The sequence below is a fragment of the Rutidosis leptorrhynchoides genome, chromosome 11, assembly GCF_046630445.1.
Source record: "Rutidosis leptorrhynchoides isolate AG116_Rl617_1_P2 chromosome 11, CSIRO_AGI_Rlap_v1, whole genome shotgun sequence".
Classification (NCBI taxonomy): domain Eukaryota; kingdom Viridiplantae; phylum Streptophyta; class Magnoliopsida; order Asterales; family Asteraceae; genus Rutidosis; species Rutidosis leptorrhynchoides.
The window spans coordinates 379,790,935-379,804,669 of record NC_092343.1 but is presented as its reverse complement, the minus strand read 5'-3'; positions in this window follow the sequence as shown (position 1 = coordinate 379,804,669).

The window sequence follows — 13,735 nt, the reverse complement described above, 5'->3', positions numbered from 1 at the left end:
TTTTTCAGGTACATAATTATGGATAACATGTGGTTGGATCATCATCTCGATTGTTCATTATTTGAAGTGTCTTCAGGTATTTCGAAGGGCTTGAACACAGATTATAATCGTTAATATACATACGATGTTCTAACACAGTTTTGAAGTTAAAGTATAGCTTTGAAAGATGTAAGAATCTAAGAGTGATGATACCGGTTATAACTTGAATTGAATTCGGCGATTTCAAAATCAGAATATGTAATTAGATTTTTGAATGAGTATGGTTGTTTTGATTTCTATAAAAGAATGTATTTTGTTGTGAAAGTAGGGAGTATAATGGATGATTTGCTGAATCAGATTCGAAGAATGTAACATATTAATTGTGAATTTATATATCTCTCGGGTATTACCTACCCGTTAAAAAAATTTGTCACAATTAATATTTTGTACAAAAGAATTTTATTGCAGTCTTTATGGAAATATATGTGTATATTTCTTCAGATGTAATATTGATTTAATGAGTTAATATTAAATTAAACTCACTTAATTTATGGTTAAGGCTAGGATAGATAATTTCTAAACTTTAGAAATTACATAATCGTCATAGAATGTTTTTCCAATGAAGTTATGAATCAATACTTCATCGTTGTGGTATTCCTTAGTATCTACAGGGCGTATGACGTCGATGCTCATGGGACAGATTGTGAAGTTGAGGTTTGCGATGCGGTTGTTGTTGGTGGTGGTAATGGTACTGTTGATGTTGTTGCTGGTGGTACTGGTTATGTTGTTGGTGCTGCTGCTGGTGTTTGTAACCTTTGCACCATATTCTCCAAAGCCACTACCCGAGCGCGAAGCTCGTTGACTTTTTCTATTACACCGGGGTGATTGTCAGTTCGGACGAGCGGATAAATAAGATCTAGAATTTGGTGTAGTATATAATCATGACGAGATACTCTGGAAATGAGAGAGAAAATGGTGTTTCGAATAGGTTCGCCGGTAAGTGCTTCAGGTTCTTCGACAAGAGGGCAATGTGGTGGATGGAAGGGATCACCTTCTTCTTGTCTCCAATGATTAAGGAGGCTACGAACCCATCCCCAATTCATCCAGAATAGATGATGACTAATTGGTTGATCCATTCCGGTCACACTGCTTTCGGAACTTGAGTGGGATTCCATTTCGGAATCCGATGGACTTGAACTAATGACGAATTCCATTTCGTACGATTGAATAAAAAATTTTTCGATATGAAATAATTTTCTGGCTATCAGGTGGTATTCTAATTATATAGAGCAAAAGGTTTCGTAGATTACGGAGGAATTTACGGAATATGTCAGGCAAAGTTTACAGTAACAGATACGCTAAGATATGAATTAGCAGATACGCTAAGATATGAATTTTGTCTATACACTATTCATGCAATCAATGCAATAAGATGTGTCTAGACTAAGAATGATAAGCAGATAATTTCTAACAAAAATGATGAGCAAAACTTTTGACATGCAGACACGGTCGAAGTCCAGACTCACTAATGCATCCTAACGACTATCAGTTAGACACACTAATGCAGACCTGGTTCACTAAGACCACCGCTCTGATACCAACTGAAAGGACCCGTTCATATACATTATAAACGATTCACAATAGTTGATTACAAGGTATTTGACCTCTATATGATACATTTTACAAACATTGCATTCGTTTTTAAAAGACAAACTTTCTTTACAACGAAAGTTGACGGCATGCACACCATTTCATAATACATCCAACTATAATTGGCTTAATAATAATCTTGATGAACTCAATGACTCGAATGCAACGTCTTTCAAAATATGCCATGAATGACTCCAAGTAATATCCTTAAAATGAGCTAATGCACAGCGGAAGATTTCTTTAATACCTAAGAATAAACATGCTTTAAAGTGTCAACCAAAAGGTTGGTGAGTTCATAGGTTTATCATAACAATCATTTCAATATATTAATAGACCACAAGATTTCCGTTTATAAATATATGTACACTCGCAAGTGTATAAAAGTATTCTATAAGTTGTAGGCACCCGGTAACAAGCCTTAACGTTCATGTTTTACCCTCTGAAGTACACCAGATCAGGTGTGTTTAAAATAACCTCGAAGTACTAAAGCATCCCATAGTCAGGATGGGGTTTGTCAGGCCCAATAGATCTATCTTTAGGATTCGCGCATACCGTACATAGACAAGTAGTTTAATGTTACCAAGCTAAGGGTATATTTCTGGTTTAAACCCACGTAGAATTAGTTTTAGTACTTGTGCCTATTTCGTAAAGCATTTATAAAACAGCGCATGTATTCTCAGCCCAAAAATATATATTGCAAAAGCAATTAAAAAGGGAGCAAATGAAACTCACAATACTGTATTTCGTAGTAAAAATACATATAACGACATTTAACAAGTGCAAGGTTGGACTCGGATTCACGAACGTATCAATATTGAGATTCAATATTGCAGGAAAGTACGTAGACGCAACGGAGATGATAAACACTAGATTGACCTCACGAGCATACCCATGAACCATACCCATCACCTCCATAGCTATAACCCATAATTTCCTTAGCTTCGACTCATTCAAAAAAACTATTTTGAAATCACTCGGACAGCACTCCGTCGTAATATTTTATGTATACTAATAATATCTTGAAATAATACAAAGAAAATATATATATGTAATTCGATTGAGAGAGTTTAGAGAAATATATTTTCAAGTTTCTATGAAATAATGAAACCTATTGAATTCTATTTATAATAGATTTTTGAATTATTAAAGTGAATTATTAAAGTATGAATTATTAAAGTATGAATTATTAAAGTGAATTATTAAAGTGAATTATTAAAGTATGAATTATTAAAGTGAATTATTAAAGTGAATTATTAAAGTATGAATTATTAAAGTGAATTATTAAAGTGAATTATTAAAGTATGAATTATTAAAGTTAAAGTAAAATAAAAGTAAAGTAAAGGTAAAGTTAAAGTATAGTAAAAGTATAAAACTATATACGTATAATACGCGTATAAGTATATATAATATTAATTTAAATCGTTATATATATTTAATAAAATAAAATATAAATATCGTTATCTTTATCATACTGGTTAAGTAATGAGTTGTCAAAAGTGGTTCTAGATATTTATAAAAGATATATACATTTTAATAATAAAGTTCTTTTTAAACTGAAAACGTTTTTTGTACTTTTGAAACTAAATTAATAGAATATTATGAAAACCAATTCTCCACTAACTTTTGTCTAACTTTCGTAAATGACACTTTTTGTTTTTATTTATAAATAGCTTTACAAATTATTCTGAATATCGTTAAGAGGAATAGATTTTCTCAAATCATAGTGGACCTCTCAACAGAGACTTGTAATCATAATTCAATGTTTCTGATAATTCAATCATTTAATATATTTTTTTAATTTCATCGAAAATCATATTGAAAAAAATACGTTCGTGTAAGGCATTATACGTTTAATACTTTATTAATATTCTCAAGTTATAATATATATATACATATACATATCTATTTATATATAACGGTTCGTGAATCGTCGGAATTTGGTCGAGGTTATAATGAATGTATGAACACAGTTTAAAATTCTTGAGATTTAACTTAACAAACTTTGCTTATCGTGTTGGAATAATATAAAGATTAAAGTTTAAATTTGGTCGGAAATTTCCGGGTCGTCACAACAACTCGTTGATGGGTTTGCATCATCTTTACCAAGTTTTGACCATCATAACACTAGTGCAAGTCTAAGATATGTAGCACAACTAAATCAAGGGTTGCAAGTAGTTTGATGAACCAAAGTTACATCAAGATCTTAGATCCGACACATTCATGAGTTCTACTAGTAATATTAAGCTATAAACTTGAAAGTAAACTAAATGAACAAGATCTTTAAGTTGTAGAACAAAGTTCTTAGTTAGATTTTAAAGATCCTAGACCCAAAAGTCTAGATCTAAAGTTCTTAAGTTAAACCCTAAGTTACAAAACTTTATCTTAACTTTAATGAAACCATAAGTCATGAAACTTAGATTTTCATCTTGCAAAGTGTATATAAGCTTATAAGCTCTTGTTTACAACAAAATAAGAAGACCATAAGCTATAGAAACTTAGATCCAACATAAGTATATGAAGTTATAACTAGGAAGTTATACTTCCATGTTCTTGAACTTACAAAGTTTAACTTTAGTTTCAAGACAAATGAGATCAAGATTAACTAGTAATACTTGACCATGTTCATACATCACGAATTGATTTAAGTATAAAAGAAAGAAATAAAATAGATCTACAAGTATAATATTCATGTTTGTTTCATACTTAGGAAGATTCAAATCAAAGTTTGAATCTTAGGATTTAAGTCTACAAACATGAAAACAAAGAAGATCATCAAGTTTATGAACTCTAGATCTTGAAAACACTTAAGTATAGAACCACAAACTAACAAGTTTTAGGTTCTTGTTCTTGGTTCTTCATCTAACAAGAGATGGAAGTAACCAAGATCCATGAAGATTCAAACTAGGAAGTTTGATCTCTAACAATAACAAACAACAATCAAGTAACAAACAAGCAAGAAGTAAGTTGATGATGATGATTGTATGCTACGGTTTTTAGGAGAGAAAAAGAAGAGAAATAATGTTGTTACTTACTAGTTTTTGAGAGAAGAAATGAGAGAAAATGAAGTGTTGCTTGAATGTGTGTGTAAAAGAAATGAAATGCAAGTAAATAAGTAACAAAGTGAAGTGAAAATGAACTCTCCCTCATATGCTATAGGACCGTCGGTTTTGGGCATCAAAGAGGGAAGTCAAGGTGCAACTTTCTAGTGTGGGAATGAGGTGTTAGCTAGAATGAGTAACAAGTTAAAAAAACTCTTGCATGCTTGAGACAACTTGGTCTCCTAATTAGGTTAATAAATCCATACTTAACCTTAATGTAATACTAGCATATAACATGGGCTTACAAGTCCATTAAATGTGCAGGGTGGGCTTACTAGTCCATGAAATAAAAGTCCAAGCCCAAGTACCCAATAAATAAGTAAAAAGCCTAAGTAATTAACTACTAACCTTAGTTAATTAAAAATGATTAATAAAAATTAATCATGAATGTAAATAATATTCAAAAATATTATTCGTGAAAAGTACGTGTGTCACAAAGACAAGTCGGGCCAAGTAAAGTTAAATACGATAACAAGTAAATGTATATAAATAAATTTATTAAAGCGCGAGTATTAATAATAAATATTAATAAATAAACATTGGAAAATTCCGGGTTGTTACATTACCCACATGTTAAAGAAAATTCCGTCCCGAAATTTTAAGCTGAGGTAGATGGAAGAGTTGGGAAAAGGTGAGGATACTTCTGCATCATTTGATCCTCTCGTTCCCAAGTAAACTCAGGTCCTCGTTTGGCATTCCATCGTACTCGGACGATCGGAATCTTGTTTTGTTTTAAAGTTTTGACCTCACGGTCTAAAATTTTGACAGGCTCTTCCACGAAGTGGAGTTTGTCATCAATTGTAAGTTCCTCCAATGGTATGACATGTTCCGGTTCAGCAAGACACTTCTTCAAATTCAATACATGAAAGGTAGGATGAACTGAGCTCAATTGAGTTGGAAGATCCAAACAGTAAGCAACGGGTCCAACACGCTCCAAGATTTCAAAAGGACCAATGTATCGCGGGTTTAACTTTCCGCGCTTTCCAAAACGAATCACGCCCTTCCAAGGTGCGACTTTCAACATAACACGGTCTCCCACATTGAATTCGAAGTCTTTACGCTTACGGTCAGCATAACTCTTTTGGCGATCACGAGCCGTCTTAAGTCTAGCTTGAATTTGGGCAATCTTTTCCGTTGTTTCATGGACTATCTCGGGTCCGGTGATTTGCACTTCGCCTAAATCGGCCCAACAAATAGGAGAACGGCACTTGCGGCCATACAACGCTTCAAAAGGTGCGGCATTAATACTTGAATGATAACTGTTGTTGTAAGAGAATTCGGCTAATGGCAAATGCCTTTCCCAAGCCTTTTCAAAATCAATGATACAAGCACGCAACATGTCCTCCAAATCTGAATCGTGCATTCACTTTGCCCGTCGGTCTGTGGGTGATATGCAGTACTCATGTCGAGACGGGTTCCCATGGCTTCTTGTAAGGAGCGCCAAAATCTAGAAGCAAAACGGGGGTCGCGATCTGAGATGATCGATAAGGGTACACCATGACGAGATACAACCTCTTTGATGTATAGTTGAGCTCTCCATTGTATCCGTTTCCTTCAAAGCTAGGAAGTGTGCAGATTTGGTAAGACGGTCAACAATAACCCAAATGGTATCGTATCTGCCCACCGTCTTCGGTAGCTTGGTAATGAAATCCATTGTGATTCTTTCTCACTTCCATTGCGGGATTTACAGTTGTTGAAGTAATTCAGAGGGCCTCTGATGTTCGGCCTTAACTTTCGAGCAAGTCAAACACTTACCAATATAAGTTGCAGCATCCTTCTTAAGATTCAGTCACCAATACTGTTCTTTAAGATCGTGGTACATTTTGCCGGCTCCTGGATGAATCGAATATCTCGACTTGTGGGCTTCATCTAGTATAAGGTTCCATAGATCTCCATAACGAGGAACCCAAATTCTTCCGGCATAGCATCGGAGTCCAGTTTCCTTAACTTCGAATCGAGAAACGAGGATGTTCAAGTATTCGTGAGATATATTCTCTTCCTTGAGAGCCTCATCTTGGGCTGCTTGGATCTGGCTATTGAGGTTCGAATGAATGGTGATGTTCAAGGCTCGGACACGAAGATGTTCCATCCTCTCCTTTTGGCTCAAAGCGTCAGCTACAACATTGGCCTTGCCAGGGTGATAACGAAGTTCACAATCATAGTCGTTCAGCGTCTCGATCCATTGACGCTGTCTCATATTCAGTTGCTTCTGATCAAAGATGTATTGGAGGCTTTTATGATCGGTGAAAATAGTGCTCTTTGTTCCATAAAGATAGTGTCTCCACAGTTTTAATGCAAAGACAACGGCTCCAAGCTCGAGATCGTGAGTATTGTAGTTTTGCTCGTGAATCTTCAGTTGTCGGGAGGCGTAAGCGATAACCTTTGTGCGTTGCATCAGTACACAACCAAAACCACTTTTCGATGCATCGCAATAAACGACGAAATCGTCACTGCCTTCAGGAAGCGATAAGATAGGTGCGGTGGTTAACTTATTTTTCAAGGTTTGAAATGCTGATTCCTGTTCGGGTTCCCAAATGAACTTCTTCTCTTTGTGAGTCAGCGCGGTCAAAGGACGCACAATCAGAGAGAAACCTTCAATAAATCTTCGGTAGTAACCGGCGAGACCTAAAAATTGGCGAATGTGCATCGGAGTAGTGGGGGTTTCCCACTTGCTGATAGCTTCGATCTTTGCGGGATCTACCTTGATACCTTAATCGCTCATAACGTGACCCAGAAATTGGACTTCTTTCAACCAAAATTTACACTTGGAGAATTTGGCGTAAAGTTGCTCTTGTTTCAAGAGTTCCAACACTAGACGAAGATGTTTCTCATGTTCTTCTTCGATTTTGGAGTAGATGAGGATATCATCTATGAAGACGATAACGAACTTATCCAGGTACGGCTTGCATACACGATTCATGAGATCCATAAATACGGCAGGTGCGTTGGTTAGACCGAATGGCATCATGAGAAACTCATAATGGCCATAACGAGTTCTGAATGCAGTCTTCATCACATCACTCTCTTCACCCTCAACTGGTGATAACCGGATCGCAAATGGATCTTTGAGTAAATGCTCGATCCTTGTAGTTGATCAAAGAGATCGTCAATTCGGGGAAGAGGATACCGATTCTTGATTGTCAATTTGTTGAGTTCACGGTAGTCGATACACATACGGAATGATCCGTCATTCTTCTTCACAAATAAAACAGGTGCGCCCCAAGGCGAGAAACTTGGTTGGATAAATCCATGGTATAGCAGTTCTTGTAATTGGCTCTGCAACTCCTGCATTTCGGAAGGTGCGAGTCGATAGGGTGCGCGAGCTACGGGTGCAGCTCCTGGCACTAAATCGATCTGAAACTCTACTGCTCTCGGTGGTGGCAATCCAGGCAATTCTTCCGGAAAGACATCGGAAAATTCGTTCACAATTTGTACGTCCTCCACGCTCTTCACCTCGGTTTCTAACGTTTTCACATGTGCTAAAATAGCAAGACGTCCTTTCTTCATGATCTTTTGCGCTTTCATGCAACTAATGAGATTCAGTTTCGAGCAACATCTCTCTCCGTAAATAATCAGTGGCTCACCGTCTCCGTACGGTATACGAAGAGCTTTATCTCCACAGATAGTGTCAGCCTTTATCTTTGTCAACCAATCCATACCGACAATAACATCAAAGCTTCCCAACTTAATGGGTATCAAGTCAATATTGAAATCCACACCAGCGATATTGATAATAGCTCATCGGCTAATCTGGTCAACTTTCTCAAGTTTTCCATTGGCTACTTCTACAATCATACTCTCCTTTAAAGGAACTAATGACCAATTTATCTTAGAGCAAAAGTGTCTACATACATAACTTCTATCGGCACCAGTATCAAATAGGACAGAAGCTAATAGATTGTTGATAGTGAATATACCTGTCACCAAGTCGGGGTTCTCACGAGCATCCCTTGCATTTACATTGAAATCTCTGCCATGCGGTGGTCCGCCGTCCTTTCGCTTGTTGGGACACTCATTTCTGAAGTGGCCCGTTTGTCCACATTCATAGCACTTTCTCGGTCCATTGGGGTTCGGCTTCCCAGTCATGGTGGTGATCTTGCAGTCTCTGCCAATATGCCCGGTCCTTTTGCACTTTTCATAAACAACGTTACAATACCCGGTATGGTGCTTGTAGCACCTCTTGCACTGTGGTAGAGTACCCTTGTAGTTGGGGTTTGAGTTGGTGTTCGAATTAGGGTTCCTCCCATCGTTGTGCCTCTTGGCGGCGGTTTAATCATAGGCTCTCCCCTTGTTGTTATCCCACTTACGCTTATCACTTCTACCCGCTTCAGACTTAGCCTTCTCCGGTTCATCAATGATAATTTGGTTCATTAAGGTATGCGCCATGCGCATTGCTTCTGGGACATTAGGTGGCTTAGACGAGGTGACATTTCCCTTAATGGACTTAGGAAGTCCCCACAAATACCTTTCCATACGTTTAAACTCCGGGGTAACCATGGTAGGACACATCAGGGCTAACTCCAGATACCTACGGTTGTAACCATCGAGATCATTTCCCACAACCTTCAACTGCATAAACTCCATCTCCATTTTCTAGATCTCTGTCCTAAGGCAATATTACTCAATCATGGCCCCCTTAAACTCTTCCCATGGAGTGGCATACGCCTCATCAATACCCTTTGCTTGAGCCAGAGTGTTCCACCAAGTTAGTGCGCCGTCTAACAGCGTACATGAAGCATACTTGGTTTTGTTCGCCTCTGAGCAGTTAATAACTCGGAACACAGATTCTAATTTCTCAAACCACCTAGTGAGACCAACTGGCCCCTCAGTTCCACTAAAGTTGTGGGGCTTGCAGCTTTGAAACTCTTTGTATGTGCACCCATTACGAATGGGCTGGATAACCGGTGGTGGTGGAGCTTGAGGGTTCATTTTCGCTAAAGCTGCGGTGACTCGTTCATTGATCATTTCCTCGATTTGGGCTGCGGTGGGTGTTGATCTTCTGTTGGCCATTGATGTTCTAAACAAAAATTTTGACTCAAGTCAAAATCCAGTATTCAAATAGTAATAATACAGTATATGATAACCAGCATGGAATCAACACAACACATGCTAATTAAGTAACGCAATTAGATTCAGATACCACAAAATCATCATACATTAACGTAAATAGAACACTCTGCAAGAATTAAACAACACAAAGTTCCATTCATTAATAATAAGTTGCATACATCCACATAGGTTCGTACAGTACATAAGTAATACATGAAACTACAAACGAGATTACATAATGAAATCTAATACAAATGTCCTATGGTGATGGTGGGTGAAGGATGTCCATTATGTGGGACATCTGGTCCTCGAGCTTAGTTACCCGAGCACGAAGGATCTCCACTTCCCTCGTCAGTTCCTCGACAGAGGGAGATGGTGGGTCGGGCGGTGCTGTCAGTACAGGTGGTGCTGGTGGTGCAGATGGTCTGGCTCCGGAAGTAGATGGTGCATAGCGGTAAGGCTTACGGATAAAGGGATTAGCAGGATACGGCACAAGCCGCTTACGGGCGGTAACTCTAGTCCTCCGTCTATGTGCGTTAACGGACGATCTTCCTCTGTTAATGTGATGCCCCGTACAAAACCATCGTGTACGAATCATCAACAACAGGATCATTACAAAGTTAAGTACTATATGCTGTAATTAAAGAAGTTGTATTCACGATAAAAAGGTGATGTCATAACCGACATCAAATGTTTTACATTTCAAAAGCATGCTTCACTAAGTAGAAGCAAATAAATAAGTGTACGTGACCCCAAAGGTCGTTACATAACATAGTTTCAAAAGTAAATAAGTTTGAATGCAAGATAAGTAGTCGTGCGATAACAACTCTAAGCAGCGGGTTCTACAGCACGACTAGTACACAGCGAAAGCAACCTCAAGCACCTGAGAAATACATGCTTAAAAACGTCAACACAAAGGTTGGTGAGCTATAGTTTAAGTATAACAGTATGTAAGGTAGGCCACGAGATTTCCGTGCTACAAAGAGCGTTTCAAAACAGTATGATAAAGTATATGTTAACCGTGGGCACTTGGTAACTAACTTAACGTTTATACCCCCTGAAAGTACACTTGGCAAGTACGTATGTCTACGAAGTATTAAACACTCGTTAAATGCTAGCGCGACTAGCCCGAGTGGGGATGTCAAACCCTATGGATCCATATCTAAGATTCACGTTCACCGGTTCAAAAACCAATGACTAAACGTTACCGAGCTAAAGGGAATGTTTCTGCCGTTGTATAACCCACACATATACAAGTTTAAGTACTCGTGCCTAGTATGTAAAACATAAAATTCGCTTGTATTCTCACTTCCCAAAATAAGTTAAAGTAAAAAGGGAATGCTATAACTCACAATGATATGTAGCGGTAAAGTAGTAGTCGGGAAATGTGTGCAAGTAAATGGTCCGAAGTCCTCAACCTAAGTCAAATAGTACTAAGTCAGTAAATCGTCTTAATAGGTTTAAAATTATGTAATTAAGGTCTTAAGGGTCATCATCATTCATCATTAAACAAAAGGCGTAAGGTAGGTTTCGTTTATGAAAGTAGTTTAAAACAAAGTCTGACTTCAGTCAGTCACCACGGCCTCTACCCTTACTGAATTAAGGTGAGACCAGTGGCCATGGCTCTGTCTATGAGTCCCTTAAGTGTGGTAAAATTTACAGAAGCAAACTCGTCTTGGTTTGACCGTGGCGACGGTTTAAGTGCGAGTAGGTCAGAAATTTCTGCACAACGTTAAAGGACATAGTAACGATCGGAGGGCCATAAATCCTAAACCGTAACTCGGATTAAGACGAGTCCTATATGAAAAGTTATCTACTCGAAAAGTTCTATCTAAAAATAAAGGTTAGAACAGCCCAGGTCTACTGGTCTGTTCCAGAAGCATCAGGTCAGTAGGTTTTGGACAGAACAGTGAGTTTAAAAAGGGTTCCTGTGGTCTTGGTGCTTGATGTTCATCATGGTTCTCATCCTTGATGCATATAACTTCAAGTGTACAACTCAATGATGTATCTACATCATCTTAACCAAGTCTTGACCATCATAACCCATGTGCAAGTCTAAGACATGAAGCACAACTCACTTAAGAGTTGTATGAAGTTTGATGAACCAAAGTTGCATCAAGGTCTTAGATCTAACACATACATGGACTATAAGACTAATAATAAGTTACAAACTTGAAAGTAAACTAACTAATCAAGATCATAAGTAGTAGAACATGGTTCTTAGTTTGATCTTGAAGATCCAAGACTCAAAAGTCTAGATCCAAAGTTATATTTAAAGAAAACTTATTTGTGTGTTCTTGAACTTTCAAAGTTAACTTAATTTGTTCAAGAGATATGAGATCAAGACTAACTTGTAGTACTTGACCATATAAACTAACTACATGAAATTAAAGTGCATAATAATGAAGAAGTAACTAAGTAAACAAGAAAAGGTTCATGGTTGTTCATACTTTAAAGATTCAAACCAAAGTTTGATCTTTAGAAAGTAAACTTTAAAGTTTACTTCATGAGCTTCAAGTATGTCTTTAATCAACACATGGAACTTGAAACTTTTGAAACAATTGAAGTAGAATCATAAACTAGTGAGTTTATGTTCTTGTGTTCTTGAACTTACAAGATAATAGAAGAACCAAAACTAGAAAGTTAGGTTCTTGAAAGCTAGTAAGTAACTACAATTAACAAGACAAGTAGTTAAACAAAATCAAGAACAAGTAACAAACAACAAATGATGATGATGATTCATGTATGTATTTAGTTTTAAGATAAAGGAAAGAAGAAGAGAAAAATGTTCTTGTTACTTACAAAAATGTAGAAGAATATGAGAGAAAGTTTGAGAGAAAAGTGAGTGTGTGTGTGTAAATGAAAGAGTAATATGAATACAAGTGAGTATGTAGTGTAAAAAAAATTCAAAACACCACTACATGGCCACCAAGGATTCGGCATTCAGCAGAAAAAAGGGAGGGGGAGGTTTGTTCTTTGGTTACAAGCTTGTAAAGATGACAAAAGTTGGATAAAATGGGTGTTTGCATGGGAATGAACAAGTAACTTGATTCCTTACTAAGTTAACTAACTAGTTACAAGTTAAAGTGATACTTACACTTTGAAAGAGTAGGCTAACTAAGCCCACTTAAAGGTAGGGTGGGCTTACAAGTCTTAATTCATGAGTCCATTAACTAATCAAAGCCCAAGTTCAAATAAATCACAAGTTAAACCAATTAAAGCCCAAGTAACTAACTAATAGCCTTAGTTAATTAAAATGATTAATAAATTTAATCATGAATGTAAATAATATCTAAAAATATTATTCGTGAAAGTTCCGGGTGTCACAAAGACGTTTCGGGCTCTTAAAAGTCAAGTACGGGCAATCAAGGCAACATGTAAATGTAATAACATACATTCGTTTAATCACACGTATTAATAATAATAATTATTAATAAATAAATGTTGGAAATCCCAGGGTCGTTACAGTTAACCTCAGGAATCACAGTACCGTCGAAACATTACCGCTTCTTCGGCGGGGTAGAGGGTGGCTGCACGGGTGCTTCCTCGGGATCCTCGTCGGAATCCTCGTCACTAGAGTCATCAGAGGATGAGTTGTCGGATGATGAGTCGTCGGAATCATCTGGGGGTGGCTGCACGGGTGGCTCTCCTCGGGCAACCATCATCAGTCGGTATCTGAAAGGTGGGATCGGCACTAAACGTCCATCAGGAAGGCGTCAGCACCAATGGTTATGCTCATTACGGACCGGACCTTCCCCAAGTTCTGCGGGAATCACAGCACCACCGGAATGGTGCTGTAGCTCCGAGGGTCCTAGGGCAAGTGGAGCTGGAATCTCCTGTAGGTCCTCGGCTCCGTCAGAGGTGATCACTGGGCCGAGCGCATGGCTACTGGCTTCGGAGGATGAATCGCCGGAGTCGCTGGAAGGTGTAGATAACGGGATTGAGTCAGCAACAACGGT